We start from the raw sequence: 23172 nt of genomic DNA, 5'->3' as shown, positions 1-23172 counted from the left end.
ACTATTCCCATTCACTCATTCAAGAAATATTGAATTGCTATTATGTGTTGGCCACTCTTCTAGAATGGGTGAGACAAAAATCCTTGCTTTCTTGATGCTTTCCTACCAATAGAGGACAATAAACAAACAAACAATCTTACAGAATATTGGTAGTAATAAATATCCAGAGGAATGTTAAGCAAGACAGGAGATGATGGATAGTGACAGGAAGCACCGTTTTAGACAGGGTGGTCTGGAAGTGCCTCTCTGAGGAGGTGACATTTGAGAAGAGACTTGTACACAGTAAGAGACAGTGATACATCTTATAGAAGAGGTAGTACGAACTCAAAAAAGGCTAAGTAACTTGTCAAGAGTTACACAAACAGAAAATGGTGAAGCCATAATTCAAGCCTGGGGATGACAAACTTTAGAACTTCCACTTTCAGCTACTGTACTTCACAGCCTCAGTGTTCTGGGCTAATTCCACCACAAGCCTAGAGGGCAGATCTGAATGCATGACCCCAACTCCTGGAATTTCAGCTACCAAGGTCAGGGCTTGCTGCCCACGAATGTTCAGTGGTGTTCTTGCTATGGCCACTGCAGTGTGGCTGGGTTGCGATTTCACAGCAAATAGATAAACATGTCTTTGCTTAGATCAAATGTGAAAAAGAGCTAAGGCTCTTTTTTGCTGGGTAAAAATAGTGGAGGGGAGTGTCTTTTGGAACTGTGTGGTGCAATGTTAAGAACTTCTAAATACTCACATTGTTTAAGGGCAATTCACATTGTGCCCTCAGCCTGAGTCCTACATGATAAGGTTAATAGAAGTGGAAACACACTTCTCCCTTTAATCTCCTCTCTTTCCATGTGTAGTTGCTCCTAGAAAGGAGTGCAAAGACTCTGTCTCCTTTACATTTTCCAGCCCACCTTTGTTTGACTAGAATTTCTGTAACCTTCCCCTCACTTCATGGATATCCAAAATATGGATGGTAGATAGTACCAGGTTCCATGGCACTGTGTGTATGAACTAGGTTTAATCACCTTCTTCCCCAGTCCAGGGATGAGAACTGGTAGTAGGTGTTTGTTCATAAAAAGGAAAGAAGAGCATTCTATTAAGAGGAGCCTGGATCTGGGATAAGACCCAGAAGAAACCCTGGCCCTTAAATGTACAAAATGACAGTCTTCAAGTTGACGTAGGTTTGAGTAAATCTCTTAACTTTTGGAGACATCACAGATGGAGTCACCTGTTCATTCACTTGCTCATTTGCACATTTATCAAGTACTTATGAAGCATCTTTAATACGCATGACATAATTCTTAACCCAGGAGATACAGAGAACACGTGGTCTCATGGGAGACACGGACATGAACAAGATGATTGCATTCAGTGTTATAAGCATTTCAAAAGAAACATAAATGGGGTGAGGTGGGAGAAACAGAGTGAATGCTGGGGAATCCACAAAGGTGTCCCAGAGAAGGTGCTATTGGGGTGGACCTTCAAAGATAAGCAGAAGTTGATAGGGGAGGAAGGAAATAAAGTTAATGGTTTAAGATTGTGGGGATAGTGTGTCCAAAGACTCAGAATTCAGGAATGGCCTAACTAATTCAGAAGACAGCACAGCAGCATGAAGATGTCCCAAAGGGAAATGGAGGAGGGATGGCTCCTCCATTTCTGTGGTCTGTGAAATGAAACCATAGATTTTTCTAAAAGAAGGGACCTTAGAGAACATCTAGCCAACAAAAAACCTAAGACTCAGATGCTGACTTGGATAAACTAGATTTTAAAAAACAATGTGGTTTGGGGGTTGTTGTCAAATGAGAATCTCCTGAGGATTTTTGTTTTGGTTGAACAAGTATATATTGCTTATCAACGTAAACATTTTGTTTCAAAGATGTGCTTGTGTGCCGAATGATAGAAATGCAGGGGCCTCAGATTCTTACAGTCATAAACAGTTGGGTCTGCCAGTGAGAGTTCGTGGCACAGTGTAAAGAGGAATGCCGTGGACGCTCACACTGCACAGGTGGGAGTCCAAGTTGGAACAGCTCTTCTGAAGGGTGATTTGGAAATTCACATCAAAACAACCTATGAAATCTGAACAGCTTTGACCTCAAATTCCTTTTGAAAGAATTTGTCCTGAGAGAATGGCCAGAAATACTTCTAGAGTATATTCATTCATTGTAGCATTGTTAATAACATAAATACTAGAGATGGCCTACATTTTCTAATAAAATAATTGTGGTACAGTGGAGTGCTCTGTAGATATAAAAATGATTAAATAGAAGTTTATTTGTTTATATAGAAATATATTTCTAAATTAAAAAGTAGGTTAGAAAATACTATGTACAATGACCCTGTTCTTATAAAAATTAGGTATATATACATTATTTAGGTGTCTGCATGAAAAAAGTCTGGACAAATATATACCAAGATATTAATAGTGGTTATTAACAGGTGATAGTGGGCAATTTTTAATTTCTACTATTGGTTTATCTAGATAATTTTTACGGTTTTTTTGGTTTAATAATAAACATGTTTTACTAGATTACTTGTGCAAAATAAAGCTATGTATCATTTCTCCATGTGTGTACAGACTGGCTGGCTGCCTCTTCACCACACCTATTTACAATTCTTCTATTGTTCCATTCAAGGCCAACAACTAGGGGGGAAGAAGATATAAAGTTTTGGGCCCATATTTTATGGTTGGGAAACTTCTTCCTTGTGTAGGCCGTTTCTGTGATGGGAAAGATAAGCTCAGCTTATCTCTATTACTTTTTGGAAAGCACACATCTTTAGATTAAACATGACTGGCCAACTTCCAGAATTTCCATTTCCTTAGTAACTGAGTGGTATAATAAATTGGATAAAAGCCTCTGCTACTTTTTAAATCATCTATGCTGTGCAAAAGTTTCACCCGGACACCTGGATTCCCTTTCAAAAACTGTGCGATTTTCACATTCTGCACACACAGATGGAAATAATCTGAGGGTAATCCAGTCCTCTCCGCAGGAATTGCTTTTCTGGTTGTGCCTGCTATTTTGACTCTAACGTTCAAATGGATGTCACCCAAACCTTGTGTCTGTTTCTAACATGTTTAGGAAGGGTTCTGTAACTTGGTTTTTTGAAGATGGTAACTGTTTCATGGAGAAGGAATGGAAACGTCATTCACTGTTCTGATGTATAAACGTCAAGTTGGAAAGGAAAGATACGCGGCAGATCCAGCCTTTTTCTCTTTTTGCCTCCTCACTAAGAACTTTGAGATCACCTTTTATCGAACTAGCTCTGGTCCGAACTGGTTTCTTGACTCCATGTCTCACATTGCTTTTTATCTGAAGAGGTCTGATCTGCCCTGGGATATCTGTATCCTGCTATATTTTTATTACAGAGTCTTTGTTTATGGAAGAAAAAAGGATTGAGATATTTATTGGTATATGTATGTCTCTGTTTTCCCTCTTCTTTGTTGCAGATGGGAAACAAATTTGTTTATATTTCTTTTTTCTGGAAATTTTTGTAGGGCAGAGAGGAGAGCTGCCTGAGGGCCAAAGTCCACCAGTTCTTTATAAAGTATTGAGCTAATCAGAGAGGTGGTGTTGGGCAGGAAGAGTGGTAAAGGGTGCACCCTGGAGAAGAGCGGACACTCAGTAGGGTCTGAAGGCCAACCCATGCCCTACTCTCCAGCAGTGCCCTGGGAGGGCACCTCTAGGGGCAAAGACTGATGGGCAGCTGGGCAAGTGGGGTTAGGCTTTCTGCTTTGGGTAGTCTGACTTCAAGGAATCACATTAAACCTTGAGATGCTAAGTCTTAAAGACGCCAGAAGAAGCCATTATAGAAATGAGGACCTGTTCCTATTCTCCAGGTTCTTTGTAAATCTTCTGGATATTGGAGAAGAAATAGGCTGGAATAAAGTCTGAGAGGCCATGTGTCCCCAGGCCCAAATAACATGAGAGGTTAGGCAGATTTAAGTTGATAAAAAGAAAACAATGTTTCTGGCTCTGATGTCAATGGCCCTGAGTCCATCAGTTACATTCTTTAGAAGACCTGGTTTCCCTTCAGTATCCCTCCATCATGTTGCCTATGGTCATGTAGATCGCTGAGTTTTGTGACTCTAAGAAGAGACTGATTGGAGAGCTGCCTTTCCTCTGTGAGGATTAGTAATTTGAGGGCCAGAAGCTGATATTTTAAGGGCTCTGATTATTGATGGCGTTTGTTACCCCGTTATGTGGGAAAAGTCAGATGCAGGTTGAAGCTAAGAATAGATCATCAATTTCTGTAGTATCGTGATATTTCCTATATCACATTATTAAACATCATCCCTCCCCTCTGTAGCAGCTCCAGCTATAACTGTTTCCCTATACTTAGCAGCAGACAATGCATTTCTAGTTGCACTATTAAAAACTATGGCATTGATTATTCCTTGGTTTATGTCATGGTTTCTGAGGTTGTGATATAATGTCACTGTGTCTCAGTCACTACAAGTATGGGTCTCTAATGGTTGTTGCTCATGCAGCAAAGGGGGCTATTAATGCAGGCTGGAGCCACAAGGATGACACAACATGAAAACGAACATGGATTCCAAACTAAGCACGAGAAATAAAGGCAGGAGACCTGACCTCAGGTTTCTGCTGGCCCAGTGCAAAAGTTGCAACATAGTCAACAACAACTATAACCTGTGAATAAACTTAAAATAAGGCAGGAATTAACAGGGGCTAGACTCAAGTTACAGGGCATTATGGGCACTTAAAGAAGGAAGAGTTTATTCCCAGATAGAATATTTGTAGAATAGTTTTAAATAATGGGTAGGCAGAAGGAGAAGGGGTTATCCAGACATCTATTTTTGATGAAGTATTGAAAGGAAAGCCTCAGAAGTTGATTCTTGAGATATCCCACAGGCAACACAATCTGCCATATTTTTCCATCACATCTTAAGCCCGAGTTTGAGGTAGTTCAGAACAAGGTAAAATTGTGTTCTATTTCTTTTTTGGAGAGTTTTAATTTCATTTCCTTTCTCCTTTTCATTCCTTTAAACTGAAGATTTAACTGAGCCAATGATGTAAGTCTAGGCATTTCCCAGGTATCAGGAATGATTGGGGACAAGGGGAGAGTTGAGACCTCCTTTATCCCTTGAAATCAAACTGCACTGGTCTACACTATTCTGCCTGGGCTTAAAAGCATTATCAGTGAGCAGGGCAGAAAAGGGTGTAGGAAAAGAGGTAATGTCTCCAGGCTGTTCTGCTCTTGCTGGATACCTGCTATGGTTTGAATGTTTGTGTCCCTCTAAAATCCATATGTTGGAACCTAAAACCCAATGTGATAATAAGAGGAAGAGTCTTCAGGAGGGGTTAAGTCTTAAGGGCCCCATACCCTCCATGAGATTAATGCCTTGTAAAAGGGCTTCAGGGAACTCGCTAGGGCCACCTTCAGCCATGTGAGGAAGCAGCAAGAAGACACCGCCTTGGGAGCAAATGTTGGTCAAATCTGTTGGTGCCTTGATTTTGGACTTCCCAGCTTCCAGCGTAAGAAATAAATTTCTGTTTTAAAAATTATTCAGTCTCAGGTATTTTGTTTTAGCAGCACAGACAGACAAAGACAACATCAGACATGGGGAAACTACAAGGCAGAATGAGGCAGTGAAATGTGGGGGACATGGTAATCAATAGAAACTTGCCTTCCATGAACTGATCATCCGTGAGGCAATGGTGAAATAGAGAAGGTACCAGATAGACTAGCAATGACTCAGGCTACTGTATTACTATCTAAACACACTAGCTGATATTTATTGAGTGCTCATTTGCTGCCAAGATCTTTATAATGCATTATCTTGTTTATTCCACATAACTACCCTATGAGAGAGATACAAATGTTAGCCCTATTTTACAGATGTGGAAACAAGCAGAAAAGTTAAGAAAATTGACCAAGGTTATTATCTAGTAGTTAGTGTAGCATTGAAGTCAGATTCCAGAGCCCCAAAGCTAAATTCTTATGCCAGACTGACTGATTTCAGGAGAAAAGAGCAGAAATAAATGTATAGGGGATTTGTGTATAGGGAATTTCTGTTAGCTTCTTGGTGTTCTGGTGGGTAATGGAGATTTTGCTTAGTTTACTTGCATCAGAAGATAATTTAATAAATCAGATTAAAACAAAAGCAGTTCTCTGCTTACAGAATTCATGTCTTGCATTTCCCCAGATATCTTCTCTTTTATTCTCTGCCATCAATAGGGTGTTGGCTCGATAGTGGCATTAAAAAAAATCAATAATAAATTAAAATTGCTTTCTTATGGAAAAACTATTGATAGCCTAAAAAACGGTAATGTTCTTATAACTTGCCTGGAGTTGACTGAAGAGAGTAAATGAAACAAATTTGCAGCATGTTGTATTTTGCTGGTTTATTTTCTGAAAAATAAATAAGCCAAGAAACTCCACTATTACAAGATTGTTGGCTGTGTGTTGAGTTATAAGACTACAACATTTATTCACCAATCAGAAAACATGAACTTGCAATCCTAAATATGCCTTTGCTTCTCAGACATGTATTTTGATAACTTCGGGAGTGATATTGAACCTATATCCTGTGTTACTATTATTTACAAGTTTACAGCCAATTCTAGACTTCACCTCTGGTACTTAGAAGGAGAGAACACTTTTAAGGTAGGCTTCAAATTTAAATCTCTAAAAAACTCTGGTCCAAATACACTGGAATTAATGAGGATTTTAATATTGCACCCCCTTGGGGTAGGTGTGCACTATTCTCTGGGACCCCAGTGCAATGGGTCTGCTAAGGGCATACACGACCTTAAAGAAAACTCATTCATGTTTTGGTTAAAAGATAATTATGACACAATACACAATGCAAAAGGTATTAATCAGATATACCAAAAACTAATAGTCTCTCTGTCCTCCATCCGCTAGCCACAGCGATTACTTTCCTTTTCTTGTGTCACGTGATGTCTTGATTCGAGTGAAACCAAAAAACAAAGCTTTAAACTTTCACCTTAAAACAGTTACCATAAAATTCCCACGAACAGTGCAACACTGCACTCCTCCTCCTCCCAAGTACCAGTTCTTTCTTTACCAACACTTTGATCCTTACCCCATTAAGGATAAGATAAAGAGGAAGGTGGGAATAGGGATGCTGAGAGGCTCAGGGAGGGGCAAGGATGTTGGGGAGTCGAAGATGGATGAGGATGAGAGAAGAGATAAGAATCAGGGCTGTGTGTTGTGCCGAGCCGATTAATTTTTAAAATCCAATTTTTAAAGCTCAAATTGGTTGCTTCATAAAGTCCTGTTTTATGTTAGCAAAGTTTTGGTGACAGGCCTCAGATAAGCTTGGAATCCGATTGGGACATTTGGTTGCCTATAGTAATATATCAGGAGTTCGTGACTAAGCCCTGATGATGAGTAATCACTGAAGGCATCATGTGTGGTTCAGCCTCCGTCACCAGTGGGATTACGCTGCAACCTTGCTTTTAGCAGCATGAAGAAGGGGAAGATAGGAGGCGGTTGTAGGATGAGCTCCCAGACTTCATTGAAGCTTTTCCATGCCCACAGGCCATGAATATTTTTGAAATATTTTTCTCATGGCTTGTTTCTATCTGCCTCCCCCAAAGTCTACAATAGCTTTTAGTTCTGATTCATTGCAATGTGATGTATTCATTGCAATGTGAATATATATATATATGTACTCACTACATTTTCCAGTGGAACAAGAGAAGATGGCACTATAGGAAGAGGAATAGCATGAGTGAAGGACTGGAAGAGGGACAGATCCTTGCATGTTTGCACAATGGACAGTGTAGGGGTATGGTGAAGGTGCGGGTGAGCAGCATGGAGTGACTCATTTCTCTAGAGGAAACCTGGGCCTTGCATGAAAGGGGCCTTGTATGAAACGTGGCAGGGTAGTGAAGAGGAGAGAAATGTGTAGTATGCAAACCGGGAGGCCAAAGAAGTGGGGCAAGGAGGGCCATTGGTGTGGACTGCATCTCACATCATTTGAATCAGTAAAGGGATGTGGTCAGAGTTGAGAATGACATCCATGCTCACCATGTGGAGCATGATTTGAAGACAGAAGTCAGGATTGTCTGTTTCTACTGTGCTTACTGGTTAGGAGCCCTAAATATTGCTGCACCAAGAATCCAGGGATATAATTAAGATAAATTCTTTATCATCTGTCATCAAAGACATAAAGAATTTTAGTGTCAGTTGTCTTCCTATATGTTGGACTTAAGAAATATAGGTAGCCATTCTGCTAATGCTACCTGGGAGCATGACCATCTGTTTGGGGATTGGGATTCAGGCACTTTGGGATTCTCTGCTATGTCTTAGCTGTTTCTGTGTTTTTAAATCCTTGAGTTAAGAATTTAGTTGATCTCTGTGATTAGGCAGGTGAAGATTGTCATTTACAGGTAGATTTTCCTAAGTAGGCTGGAAAGGAGTTTGTACAATAATGTTGGCACAAGGGCAACGTCATGGGCCAAGATGAGATGTTCCATGTTGGAGCTCTGCAGGGTAGCTGACTTGCCCCTTCTGACCTGTGCTGGTGTGACTCAGCCCCACCCAGCAGGGCATGTGATGAAGGTGGCAATGGCAAGGTGTTCGGCTCCTTCCTGGTGAGTGCAGGTGGGGATACAGCTGTATGAGAAGAAATGTTCAGAGAAGGTGCTCCAGAAAATTTTAGGAAGTGCATGCAACACAAATTTTAAAAAGATGAGTGAGAAGCTCAGAGGAGACATCAAGCTGGCATGCAGCAACCAGAGCTTGTGTGGCCCTTTCAATTGACCACAAACCTTTACTGATCACCTACTGCATGCCTAGCACACAACAGAGAGGTGGGGGGAGATCAAACATGAGTTCTGCCCTCAAGCAACTTCCTGTCTTAGGGGAAACAGACACAAAACCGAGCAATTGTAAGATGATATAAAATAAAGTAAATGTTAAATAAGTATTAAAAAAAAGACATTGACTTGAGGATGAAAAGAAATTAAAGTTGTCGGAGGAAATAGGAATACATTAAAATGGTGGTAAAATTGAGCTAAGCATGGAAATGAATAAATGAATAACTGTAGGAGGAAGAAGAAACTTCTACGCAAAGTGAAGAGAATGAACAAAAGCCTAGTGTCCTAACACGCCCTCTGTGATTTGGAACGGTGAGTATTGCAGCTTGCAGGGTGTGTAAAGGGCAGGTGTGTAAAGGTTCTTTCTATGGAAGAAGAGTTTGGAAAGGTAGTCTGTGGGGACTAGATAGTCCAGAACCTTCATTGCCAAACTGAGCAGGCTAGATCTTATTCTGGAGGTGATGAGTGGCCATGGCAGGGTTGTGGAGAGGAGAGGAATATGTGGTATGCAAACCAGGAGGCCAAAGAAGTGGGTCAAGGAGGGCCATTGGTGTGGACCACATATCACCTATTTTCTGGATAATAGCTATCTTTAGCTAGAGTTTATTGCCAGGTGCCATTCTATGACTTTTTGTTGCTTAATATTTATAACCATCTTTTATGGTAGGGAGAGTTCAAATAACAAGTCCAAGGTCACACAACTAAATAGGCTAGAACCAGAACTCACACCTAGACCATCTGGGCCCAGAAACCACACTCATGTCCTCAGGAATTCAGTGCTCAATCCATTAAATGTTTGATGAATTATTAAACGCTTGAATAAATGGAACCATCCTGGGTTTAGGCAGCATAGTCAGGGAGGGTCTAACTCAAAGATAACAATTATTCCTGAGATTGACATGTTCAACCTGAAATGGCTGAAAAAGGAGGACCAGGCTGGTGCTGGAAGTCTGGGAGGTGAGCAGCCTCTACTGCTTGAGGCCATGACAGCTCCAGGATCAGTAAGAAAAGGGAAATAGGGCTAGGATGGACTAAGATCCTGGGACTGTGTCTACAATTCAGTAACTCCAAGCAATGTGGATTGTACGGGTTGAGTAGAGCCCCAACACCTCATTCATGTCCATCCAGAAGCTCACAATGTGACCCTATTCAGAAATGGGTCTTTGTAGATGTAATTAGTTAAGATAAAGTCATACTGGATTGGTATCGACTCTAAATCTGATGACTGGTGTCTTTATAAGAAGTGTGGGTACACAGAGATTATACCAGTCAGGGTTCTCCAGAGAAACAGAGCTAACAGGAAGTATGTATAAATAAAGATATATTTTAAGAAATTGGCTTGTGCAATCACGGAGGCTGGCAAGTCTGCAATATGCAGGATGGGCCAGCCAGCAGGACACCTAAAGAAGAGAAGAGCAAATGTTGCCGTTCAAGTGGAAAGACCACTTGCTGGAAGAATTTCTTCTTTGAAGGAGGTCAGTCTTTTGTTCCATTAAGGCCTCCATCTGATTGGATGAGACCCACCCACCCTCATGGAGGGCAATCTGCTTTACTCATGTTCCCCCACTAAAAATGCTAATCTTATCCAAAAACACCCTCACAGGAACATCCAGGTCATGTCTGACCAAATATCTGAGCAATGCGGACTAACCAAGTTGACAGACAAAATTAATCATCACACAGACGAAGGTACGCAGAGATGAAGGTGTTGTGAAGACAGAGGCAGAGATTGGAGAGATGCGTCTATAGCCTAGGAAGGGCAGCAATTGCTGGGAACCACCAGAAGCTAGGAGAGAGGCATGGGACAGTTTCTTTCTTAGAGCCTCCAGAATAAGGCAACTGGGTTGTCTCTCAACATCTCAGTTTTGAACTTCTGGCCTTCTGAACTTGAATAATTACATTTCTGTTGTTTTAAGCCATGCAGTTTATGGCAATTTGTTAAAGTGGCCCCAGGAAAGAAGATAGAGATAAACCCAGCAGTGGCACAGTCACATTTACCAGCAGAGGTCAGGGTCTGATGCGCTGCTGAGATTTGAGATGTTCATGATGCCAGGTACAAAACAAACCTTTGTATGGGCACCGAGGAAGATGAGGGAAAGGGGAAGAAGGCCTGGATGTAGGGTTTCCTGAAAATAATTACAACATATAGGACAGGAAAAAGAGAACTTTCATATATAACTTTCTTATATATGAAAAGCTACAATTTTAAAGTCAGTAAGAAAAGGATAAAAAGCCTATTGGAAAAGTGAACAAAGAAACAATCAATATACAAAGGAAGAATGACAAATGGCCACTAAATAGCCACCTTGTTGATCTGGGCTCATTGTGCATGCTGTGTCCATTCCATTTGTACTCAGGGTTTGCTCTTTCAAGTGCATCACGAGGATGCCTGTTTTTGGAGAAGAGCTCTGTGGGGCCAGATGCAGTAAAAGTGGGTGCTGGACAGCCTACTCCAGCAGTGGGAGAGATGCTGCTGCCCAGGAACAGGCTCCCCAGACCCAGAACAAAGGCTGATATGAAATATGAAAGCATGATCAATGCATTCATCAAGAAACAGGTGTTGGTTGAAGACCTCCTTTATTTTCAGCACTATACCACACACTGGGGAGCACAAGAGCCCCAGGGAAGACAAAGGCTGAGGGATATGAAATTACAGGACAGCAATCCAAGGTGGAATGAACTATTTCACCTACATTAATATTAGTGACTTCCAGTTCTGGCTGTACATTAGCATCCCTGGAGAGATTTTTAAAAATACGGATGCCTACTAGAGTGTTCATACTAGTGGCACTATTTGTAAGAGCCCCAAACTGGAAACTCTCCAAATGCACATCAACAGTAGAAAGGATAAATAATTATGGATTTATTCACATAATAGAGCACCATTCAGCAATGACGATGAAAGATTGACAACTACACACAATAATGTAGATAAATTAGATAAATAAGTGTAGATAAATCTCTTAAGTATAATGTTGAGTGAAAGAAACTAGATAGAAACAGGTCACTCTTTAATGTACCATAGTAATGTAAGATGTTAAGGGGAATATGGGACAGGGTATGCGGTACTCTCTGTACTGTCTGCACTTCTGTAATTCTAAAACTATTCTAAAATTTTAAAACTTGCTTAAGTATAAAAAAGTCATGCTGTATGATTCCATTCATATCAAATACAAAGACAGACACAATTCATGTATGCTATTAGAAGTCAGGATAGTTCCCCTGGGAGGAACGTTGTTCAGAAGGGTACATGAGGGAGACTTTGGGGTGGTGGTAGCCTTGTATGTCTCAATCTATGTGCCAGTTACATGGACTTGTATCATTTTGAAAATGTATTGAACACTTATGTGCCCTTTTTTTGTACATATATTTTATTTCATTAAAAAATTAAAAGCAGCCGGGTGCAGCGGCTCACACCTGTAAACTTAGCACTTTGGGAGGCCGAGGAGGGTGGATTACCTGAGGTCAGGAGTTTGAGACCAGCCTGGCCAACATGATGAAACCCCGTCTCTACTAAAAATACAAAAATTACTAGGTATGGTGGTGCGTGCCTGTAATCCCAGCTACTCGGAAGGCTGAGGCAGGAGAATTACTTGAACCTGGGAAACAGAGGTTGCAGTGAGCTGAGATTGTGCCATTGCACTCCAGCCAGGGCAACAGCATGAGACTCAGTCTCAAAAAAAAAAAAAAAAAAGAAAAGAAAAAAATTGAAAGCTATTCTGATATCCGGTTCTACCCAGACTAAGCAAGTCAGAATTTTGGGTGGAGTCCCTGGGCTTTTTGTTAAAGCACCCTAGATTATTCCAGTGTGCATCAGTGACTGAGAGCCACCGCTATTTGTTCTGCAGGCAATAAGAAGAGCCAGAAATCCATAGAGGCTGGAGCTGTGAGTTCATGCTTCCTTCTTACAGGAGGCAAGGCGTGTATGGATCCTCAAAGGCTGGGAGGGATTGATGAGACCAGCAGGGCTCCACAATAAATGAGCATTTTCAACCCAGGAAGCATTGAATTTCCAATTCTCAATTTTCTGTTTTTCTGGTGCTGGCTACATTTTGCCTGGAAACTTGATTCCCCATCTTAAATGCTCTTGTCATATGTTGGCCCCTTAGGGTCAAGAGCTGTGAAGAGAGTCTCACCAGGCTTCAAGCAAATAGAGAAAATTAAAAAGCAATTAGTCTTATGTACCCTGAGCACTGTATTTTATCTAATTTTTACACTTTCTTGTGTTTCTACTCAAGCCTCAATAAGCCTTTATGAAAGCATGGGTGAAATAAATGACTGGAAAAACAAGCTGCAGCGTCCAGATTTTGACCATAGAAGCACCCTCTGTAGCATTAGTGACCAACTCCTAACACACAATACATTTAGGGTGTGAAGCTGGGGACAGGAGACCCTTAGGGGCAAGGATTGGTGGATTCCAGGTGTATACAGGGGACATATTCTGTGCTGAGTGTGTGTTGCTGTTTACAATTCGTTACTAGTCCAGACAGTTCGGTTGACTCACTGGTACGTTTCTTATTATATGGGAGAGGTGACCTATAGACTATGCACTAAGAGCATTTACAAATTTATAGTTGGCATTTGCATTCTGAGAGCCATTGCTTTCGTGGGCTCATAGTTTACAATAATACAACAACAACAATAAAAACAGCTGACCTTTATGAGTGGTCAGATTATTACAGGCACTTTGCCAAGCCGTTTCCATGAATTACCTCATTTAATCCTCACTTCAATCTTATGAATCCCCACTTGACAGGTGAGAAGACTGGTGCCCAAGATTAATAAGTTATCTAAGGTCTCATCACCTGTCAGAAGCAGAGCTAGTTTTAATAAAGCAGTTGATTCCCCAGACGGTGTTTTTAACTGTGATGTGATACTGGTTAAAGATGGGATGACATGGCCTTGTAACAAATTGTCCTTAAAGTCCTCCCTCCTTCCCATCCTAGATTCATCCACCCTACCCTAAGTTACCCTGCCCCTTCTTCTCTCCCTCTGCCTTTCTTTTCCTATCTTTTGATATTTGTGTTTACTCTGAAGAGCTGTTTCTCCTTCTTTCTCCACTTCTCATCTCTAGAAGAGCAAATGATGAATTAAATCATACTAAGATGTTTGGGATTTGCTGTGTAATTTCTCTCAAGAGTGACTGCACTTGAAGAGAAACTGCACAAGGACAATGCTTAACACCCATGAGTGCTTATGAAGGCAACGTAAGCTAACCCAGGGGTCAGCAGACTATGGCTTGCTGGCCAAATCCTGTTTTGGTAAATAAGGTTTTATGAGGACACAGCCACGCCTATTGGTGTATTTATTATCTAGGGCTGCTTTGGCGCTAGAAGGGCAGAGTGGAGCAATTAGGACAGAGTTGCTAGAGACCACAAAGCATAAAACATTTGCTGCCTGGATCTTGCAGAAAAACTGCTGATTTCTCAGTTAATCCAGAGAGAGCTTCTAGTGCAGAACTTGGTGCATAGGTGCTCAAAAATTGCCAATTTCGTTTACTGCAGGTTTCGGGTGCCTTCCTGTGGGTGGACTCTGGGCAGGAGGCACATTCTGAAATCACGTCACATGGGTCATTACTGACCCTGTCCGTTCACAGTGGGCAGCAGGGGTGACAGTCCTCACTGAATATTCATTTACACTTTGGCAAGTGAAAAAGTGACAAGTGTCCTCACAGAAACAAAGTGATGTATTATTCATTTTGCAGAGAGTGCTTCCTGATGTGAAAGCAGTGGGTGGAGGTGTCATCTCTGTGCCGGCAGAAGTGAGCAGTCAGGCAGGGACCATGCCTCCATGCCACAGGCACGGGACAGTTAATGTTTCTTGAGAATTGTTTCTTTCACCAGATATGGATTTTGCGTCAAAGAAGGCACTTAAGGCCCCCTTCAAAATATGTTCAAAATAATAAAAACTGAAATTAGTCTTGCAACACTTGACGTTAACTGCAGTATCGGCTTCTTTATTATATTTTTGCGAAAGACCAGTGACCATCATGCAATCTTTGTTCTTCCCTGGTTAGGGGAGGGGTGATGTGGGATTATTATGGACAAGATCAAATGTCTAGGCTGAGAGACGCTGCCTTCAGCGCCATTCCAGGAAGCCACTCAATACAAACCCTGGGCTCCTCCTTGAGTTTTACTTTCTCTGATTTGGGGGAAGCAGGGGTCTTGCATTTGTGGACCCTTCTCTCTAGGAGCTGTATTTCCCTTAAGGGTACCCAAGTTCTGGGATCTCTTATTATCTCCTGGATGACTTAGGATATATTATTATTATTATTATTATTATTATTATTATTATTATTTTTTGAGATGGAGTCTCACTCTGTTGCCCAGGCTGGAGTGCAGTGGTGCGATCTCGGCTTACTGCAAGCTCCGCCTCCTGGGTTCACGCCATTCTCCTGCCTCACCCTCCCGAGTAGCTGGGACTACAGGCATCCGCCACCACACCCGGCTAACTTTTTGTATTTTTAATAGAGACGGGGTTTCACCGTGTTAGCCAGGATGGTCTCGATCTCCTGACCTTGTGATCCACCTGCCTTGGCCTCCCAAAGTGCTGGGATTACAGGTGTGAGCCACTGCCCCCGGCCGAGATCTTATCTTATTAAAGGTGCCTACATGACTTGATAGTTCACATTGTGCCTCTCAACACTCTAAGAAGATCCGGTTCTATGAAGTTGGTATAGTGATGGAAATTTGGGATTACAGTAGTTCCCCCTTAGCTGCAGGGGATATGTTTCAAGACCCCCAGTGGATGCCTGAAACTGAGGAGAGTACCGAACCATATATATACAATGTTTTTTCACCTGAAAACTGAGATGGCTACTAAGTGACTAATGGATGGAAGCCTATGCTGCATGGATACCTGGACAAAGGAATGATTCCCATCCCAGGTAGGACAGAGCAGGATGGTGGGAGATTTCATCATAATACTAGAAAGATGCACAATTCAAAACTTATGAATTGTTTAGTTCTGGAAATTTTCATTTAATATTTTTGGTCCATGGTTGATGGTAGGTAACTGAAACCATGGGAAGTGAAACCATGGGTAAGAGGGGAGTACTGTAATAAGAAGTTAACTATAAGAAATTAACTATGTTGTCTTAGCCAGCAAAGCTGGAGGCCATGGCTTATTGGTACAACTTAATTCCAGGGAGCAGGCATGAGGACTGAGGAGAATGAGGAATGGAGGAAGAGAGGAGAGATTAGGATGCGTTGGAGAGCTAGCCTTCTCTAAGTAAGATGGATCGTATCATCTCATGAGATCATTCTCCATGAAGATGTTTAAACTGGGCCCCAGGACAGTCCACCCTAAGGACAGAAAGGGAGAAAAATTTATCCACCAGCTCCTGTTTTTTTCCCACCAGTCTCTGAAAGGTCTGAGCCACAAGTTCTTACTTCCCTTGGGTTTCCTAGCTGCATACCCAGACCCTGAGTGGGCTTCTTCAAAGTCCCAGGACTCATTGGCACAGGTGCAGCCACTTTGTGCTCTTTTCGGATCCTCAGCACTCCCTATTTCCACACATGCCTTGGCTCTCTAGGGCAGCACCTGCAGCTCTCTGCTTGAGGCTTTCCCTGGTTGCAGGTTCGTGACAGGCCCACATGCCATGGAGTTAACTGTCCTGGGAGTTGAGAGTGGGTGTGTAAATATGCCAATGCCTTTGTCCCTTGGGTGAGCCAACCTTGAAGCATGTGCGTGTAGACTCACAGAGATGTCAAATGGAATCGAGTCCCAGTTATTCACTGCAACAACTGGCTCATAAACACACCCTTTGTTGTCTTTCTTCTCACCCTTGTCTCCCTTCCCTAGACCCTTATTAATGTTCCTAGGATTACCTCCAAATTCTTATCTTGCCATCTGCTCCTGGGAGAACTCAACCAAAGGCAATAGAGAGGCCTTTGCAGAGGTGAGAGGCACACAGCACAGGCATGCAGTGAGTGCTGCCATATTGCACCTGTGTAAAGCTTCTCAGAGACCATGAAGAGCTGGTCACTGCAGTGACCACTGGGACAGAAGTCAGGTGAGGCTGAGAGGATCTGAAGTGGCACATGCAGGTGTCATATGGGTGTTTGATTCACCTGAGAAAAAACGGTAAAGTTCATAGATTTTGTGTAGGCCCTGAGGAAGTATTCACCCCATGCAGTGACTGTGCTCAGTACTACCTGTAAGTCGATGTATCTAAGCCTTGCCATTTGTGAAATGGGTACTATGATCATTATCCACATTTTACAAATGAGAAAACTGAAGCCCAGATGGATTAAGTAAATTGCCTAAGGTAATACAGTAAGAAAAAGGCAGGGGCAGGACTTGAACCCAAGGCAATTTACTTCCAGAAGCTGCACCTTTAAGTTCATGGTTTAGGATGATGTGCCTTGACCATTACTATGATAATATCAGGGTTACCATGGCCAACAGAGACATTCAGGCATCCTGTCCTATTGACCTCCGACAAGACTCAGTTCCTTAGCTGAGTGGGTGTATGTGAGGGTGAGTGTGAGTTTGTGTGCTTATGTATTGAGTGATGGGAGCAAGGGGAAAATGTTAAAATGTAGAGACCACATTCCCTGAAGTGTTATCCAAGGAAATAACCTCCCACTCTTTGCAATCAAAGCAGAAGCTGGGTCTGAGTCTCGGGTCTTGGTTTGAGTCTTTTTTCAGGACCTGAGGCTGTTTGTAAATTAGACTTTAACTTACTGACCATCAAATAAGCACAAAGCAAAACAACTTTTTGATGAGTTAAGTGTAAATGAGTCAGAGGCAGACAGATTAAATTTTCCCTCAAATGCACATGGGTTAAAAAAATTATAGTCTCCAGAGAGGCTGGCTCCTTGAGGACTGAGTTTTTGCCAAGTCAGCACATTGGAGGAAGAGTCTGTGACTCTCTGCCAAACCCCAAGCACCACTGGCCTCCTTGCCTTGGCTTCTCGCTGAACCCAGGAGGAATTCATCTTCTTAAATCCTTGCTGTCTGTCAGAACTGAGGGCCCATTTCTGTGCAAATGATTCATTGTTATAATTTGTGCCACTCCTCTCAGACTTACGGACTTTTTATTTTTTACACCAACTCCTATGAAGTATTTCAAAAGTCTCCTTTCTGTCCCTGTATCCCTCCTGCCCTTCTACCATCTCTTTGCCAACAAATTCAAAACAGGAGTCAGTGACAGGCGTTCTTTGAGTCTAGCCCAGAATCTCACTCTGCCTCTGGCACTATATTTCTGACAGGTGCAGAACAGGCAGGAGAAATGACAGCATCATGCAGAATGCAAGCAAATATGGCACTGTGAATCATCATTTCTCCTGCTAGGATCCGTCTGGGTTATAGTGAAATCATCTTTTGGGACAGTTTTTGTTCTTTTATTCGAACAAAGAAATCACTTGTGGATATTATTCATCCTCCAATTCCTTTTTAAGACCACAACAATTAGAAAAGGATTAGAATAATTTTGAGTAGCTGAATACTTCTCAATCCAAGTTTTTGTGGTAAAAATGTGTTCTCCATTGCAGTGTGGCTATAAAAACAAAACTGCAGCAAGACCATTGATGTGTCTGAATACTGGCTGCAGAGGGCAGCGGGTTGACATTTACAGGGAGCATACAGGCTGACTGATGGCTGAAAACTGAGTGCAAACTGGACTACCTAGCCTTGATTTGTTAAATTGCAGGCAATTCTAGTTCCAAGGTGGGTGAAACGAACAATCTAGAGCCAGGAAAATAAACCTCTTCCCTTTGAAAATGGATACAGTTTCTAAAATGGAGCCTCTGGCACCTGCCAATTCCTTTGCATTTGGCTTGGGTTTTAATGAGTGCCCAGAGTGTAGTTGTCTCTCACAAGCTATTTGCTGAGCATCCAGCTAATGCCTCAGAACTCCACTTGTGGAACTTCTGGCATCCCCACCTGCAATATTCCAGGGGCCTTGTCCGTTCAGGCAATTTTTTGTTCTATGGATCCTGGAAGGCGCTTGGATCTGAGAGTGGAACAGATTTCAGAGAACATGCGCATCAACCCGTTGAACATTCTGCATGGTTGGTGACATACAATAGCTTAGAATAGTGCCCATTTAATGGCTTGCATACAGCTCACGAGAGGATTCTGAAGTGCAGCCTCCTTTGATACTGAGCTGTATGTGTGGAAGCCACAGTGAAGTTGAACAGCAGATGGAAAACTCCACCAAACCTTTTATTGGCCATATGTCACTTTTGAGTGTTGGCCAACAAACTAAATTTGCAGCTAATATATAATGATTTAAACAGCAAAAAAGAGCAGCTGCACTTCGATTTCTGATGTCTTTTCTCCAGGCTCCCCTAGCTTGCTGGAGTTTCTTGAGCTTTTTTTCTTTAACCCTGTGCTGTCTCCCTGAATCTTCACCAGGTGGCACCATCTTCAGCACTACAGTGTAAGCTGCCTCCAATTTTGCTGGCTTAGCTCCCTGCTGCTTCTTTCTCATGGGCCAAGACTTCTAACTTTTTGCTATTATTATCATTATTATTCAGTTTGATAAGAAATACCACAAAGCACAAGACTCTGGTATTTTTGTACTTTCACCCACTTGGCTATCTTCTTTTTTTCAAATCCCTCATAGGCACAGGGCCCTCTGTAGTCTCTTTTGGGGTGTCTGGGCTGGCCTTCTGCTCAGCCTGTAGGGTTTGTCCTTGGGGTGGACTGTGGAACGGCAGCTCATTCTGCTTTATGAGGATATGACCTGGGATGGAGCTCCCCTGGGAAACTCAATTCTCTTACTGTCAGAATCATCTAGAAGGAAATGATTGATGTCAGAAATAAGGAGAACAGGCCACCTCCTGGCTCTTAATTTTTTCTAGCTCTTCCACACGATGCAATTGAAGTGGCAAGTCTTCACTCCCAGTGGCCATGAACATACTGGCTGGCCTAGTGCTTTCAGTCTCCTGGAAGAAGAGGCTCCTTGTTACAAAGTGAGGGTTATGCAGTTGCTTTTGGGGTCAGAGTGCTGGAAACAGCCAGGAAAGGAGTGGGGAACCATATGAATCTAAGCTTGCATGTCTGCCAACCACTAACTCAATAATTCAAATTCAATTTAGAAATATATGATTGCTGAGGTCGTGTGATCATAAAATGGCCCTAAAGTTGTCATTGTAACCATCTCCAACTCAGGTTTCTGTGTATTAATTTTCCTGAAAAACTCAGCCACCTCCCTAAGGTTGTTCAAAAGACTTTGAACAGCATTGTGAATAAAAATTGTAACAGAGTACATCAAACTCAATGATTTCTATAACATCTGGAGCAAAGCACATTAAATGAAGAGTAAAATCCACATTCATCATGGGTGTTTGGGTTTGTTTTCTGTTTTTATAAAGAGATGAAGTAAGAAATATCTTTCCTGTAGGGATTTTTAGTTATCTGTTCCTGTGCTACACTGGACTCCTCACAGAAGAATTATAGCCTTGGTTTTTGTATTTGTAGGAGCTGGTTCTCTTTTTAGGTTGGATAGGTTGGATTAAGATTTTGTCCTGCAGCAACTTCACCTTGGGGAATTTATCCTACAGATAGAACTGCTGCATGAAATAACATGTGTACGTGGTTAATCATTTCATCCATATTTATAAAAGCAGGAGATTGGAAACAACCCAAATGTTTATCAATAGAGGACAAACTTACAATGCAACCATACATTGGAAAGAGCTCCAAGACATTTGCTAGTGCAAGTCAGGTGCAGAACAGATCGGATAGTGCACTATCTTTTAAATCTGTGTAATATTTGTTTGTATATACAAAGAAACTTTGGAAGGATACATACAGAAGTAAGCTGAGGGGACAACAAGGACAGAGTCTATAGGAGAGAATAAGCCACTTGCTTCTCAGCCTCTCGGAATCTGGCTTTTGTGTCTGTTGTTCCATAGAAAAAATTCCCTACTGGCTCACCTATTATGTCCTAACTGCCAATCGTGAGCTTCCTTGATACTCCTGACCATTGCTGATCACTCGCTCCTTCACAGTGAGGCAACTCCAGTGTAGAATAATCAGAAATTCTGCCATTTGAAATTCTGCAGCTATGCTCGTGAGAGAGCTGGTATTTCTGAGCATGCGCTGTCTTTGCAGAGGTTATCTCTTTTAATCATTACAACGGCCCTTTGAGAGAGGTAGTATGGTTATTTCCATTTTCCAGATGAAGAAACTAAGGCTCAGAGAGCTTAATTAACATGTCCTGAGTTGTATAACGCCTGGATGATGGGGTCAAGATTGAGCCCCATATGGCTAGTCTCTAATGCAAGTGTCTGAGCATTTTGTGAATGGGCAATGCAGCAATCCTCCATTTACTGCTTCTGTCTTCTCTTCTGACTCTGCTCTGGCCTATTTCTTCTTTTTCTCTTATCTTCTTCTTTTTTTTTTTTTTGAGACAGAATTTCACTGTTGTTGCCCAGGCTGGAGTGCAATGGTGCAATCTCAGATCACTGAAACCTCCGCCTCCCAGGTTCAAACAATTCTCCTGCCTCAGCCTCCCGAGTAGCTGGCACAGGCATGTGCCAACACACCTGGCTAATTTTGTATTTTTAGTAGATACAGGGTTCCTCCATGTTGGTCAGGCTGGTCTCGAACTCCCAACCTCAGGTGATCCATCTGCCTTGGCCTCCCAAAGTGCTGGGATTACAGGCGTGAGCCACCATACTGGTCCTGCTGTGTCCTATTTCTTCCACTACTCTTGCTGTTCATATCCTAACTCCTTTACCAGCTCTTCTTTTTTCTTCTTCTCAAACAAAGGTGTCTCCAAGGTCCCACCTTTGTTCTCCTCTCTGTAGCTACCCTTGCACTACCTCTGAAAATCTTTGACTCTCACCCAATGGGTTTGCCTTCTGAGTCCATGTCTGTATTTTCAGACACTCATTTCCACCTGCTTGATGGACATTGCCACCTGGAGCTGCTGTAACTGGAGGGCCGATATTTCCCAAACCCAATACCTCATCTTCCTGCTCACAATTTGGTTCTTCTCCTCGTTTCCCTTTCCTGATAATACTACCCCCGAAACTTCCCATCCCTTAAGCTCAAAACCTTAGAGAAAGTTTTGATTCCTTTTTTCTCCCTTGCTTCCAATCTCCAATAATTGAAATATTATGCTGCTTTGGGTTCTGCTGCCTTCACGTGGCTCTGTTGCTCATGACATCTTGCCTCTCCTAACTAACCATCTCCCCTGTATGGGATGTTCTTCTCCTGTTATCTAACCAATAATCCTGATATAGTATGCCACCAGTGAGATCAACGTGAGGGAAACCTTCAGATGTGGAACACACAAAAAGACTGTGAATGGAAAGGCCAGGAGCATGAGTTATTATAAAGCTGCAAATCCTCCTTAAATTATAAATTTAGTGAGTCCCCAATAAAAATAGCAGCAGGTTTTAAAAACTATTTTTCTGTAACCAGACAAGCTGATTTGAGAGTTCTGATGGAAAAATAAGTATACTAGAATATCCAGGAAATTTCTGAAAAAGAGGACTAAAAAGAGAGAACTAGCCCAAATAGATATTGAAATTATTATAAAATGTTGTCCATTAATATGGCTTAATAACTGTACATGAATAAACAAGTAGAATAGACGTAATAGAATCAAACTGACCCCAATGCTTACAAGGATTTAGTATTTCTTAGATTTTGTGACTCTTTATCAATGGGGACAATTTTTACAATTCAATAAATAGTGCTGGAACAATTGGGGAGCCATCTGGAAAACAATAAAGTTGTATCTCTCCTAACCCTCTATACCAAAGTGAGTGCCAGATGGACTATCAACATGAAAATTAAACTATCAAAGTTCTAGGAAAACAATCGAAATTTTTAAAAGATCCTGGCGTAGAGAAGGCCTTTCTAAGCATGATTAAAACCAAACATTTCTGCATGATAGAAAACACTATAAATAAAGTCAAATTCTGAACAGGGAAAAATATTTGTAACAAACATGTCAGACAGAGGGCTTAATTTGTTAAAATATAAAGAACTTCTACAAATCAATAGAAAAAAGATCAAAACTGTAATAGAAAAATTGGCAAAGTACATGAGCCAATAGCTCACAAAAGGAAATACAAATGGTATTTAGATATTTGAAAACATGCCTAGGCTCCACACAATAAGCAATTGTAAATTAAAACTGTATTTTTCACCTTGTGGCCAAAGATGATCAAAATGTATTTTCAGTCACCTATTTTTGACAAGATTATGAGGAAATAGGCATAAATACTTTTTTTTTTTTTTTTTTTGAGACAGGATCTCACTCTGTCACTTAGGCTGGCGTGCAGTGGCACGATTTCAGCTCACTTCAACCTCCATCTTCCGGGTTCAAGTGATTCTCCCACCTCAGCTTCCTGAGTAGCTGGGATTATACGCATGCACCACCATGCCCAGATAAATTTTGTA

The sequence above is a fragment of the Pongo abelii genome, chromosome 16 (assembly GCF_028885655.2).
Source record: "Pongo abelii isolate AG06213 chromosome 16, NHGRI_mPonAbe1-v2.0_pri, whole genome shotgun sequence".
NCBI lineage: Eukaryota > Metazoa > Chordata > Mammalia > Primates > Hominidae > Pongo > Pongo abelii.
Note: the sequence above shows the minus strand (reverse complement) of the source record.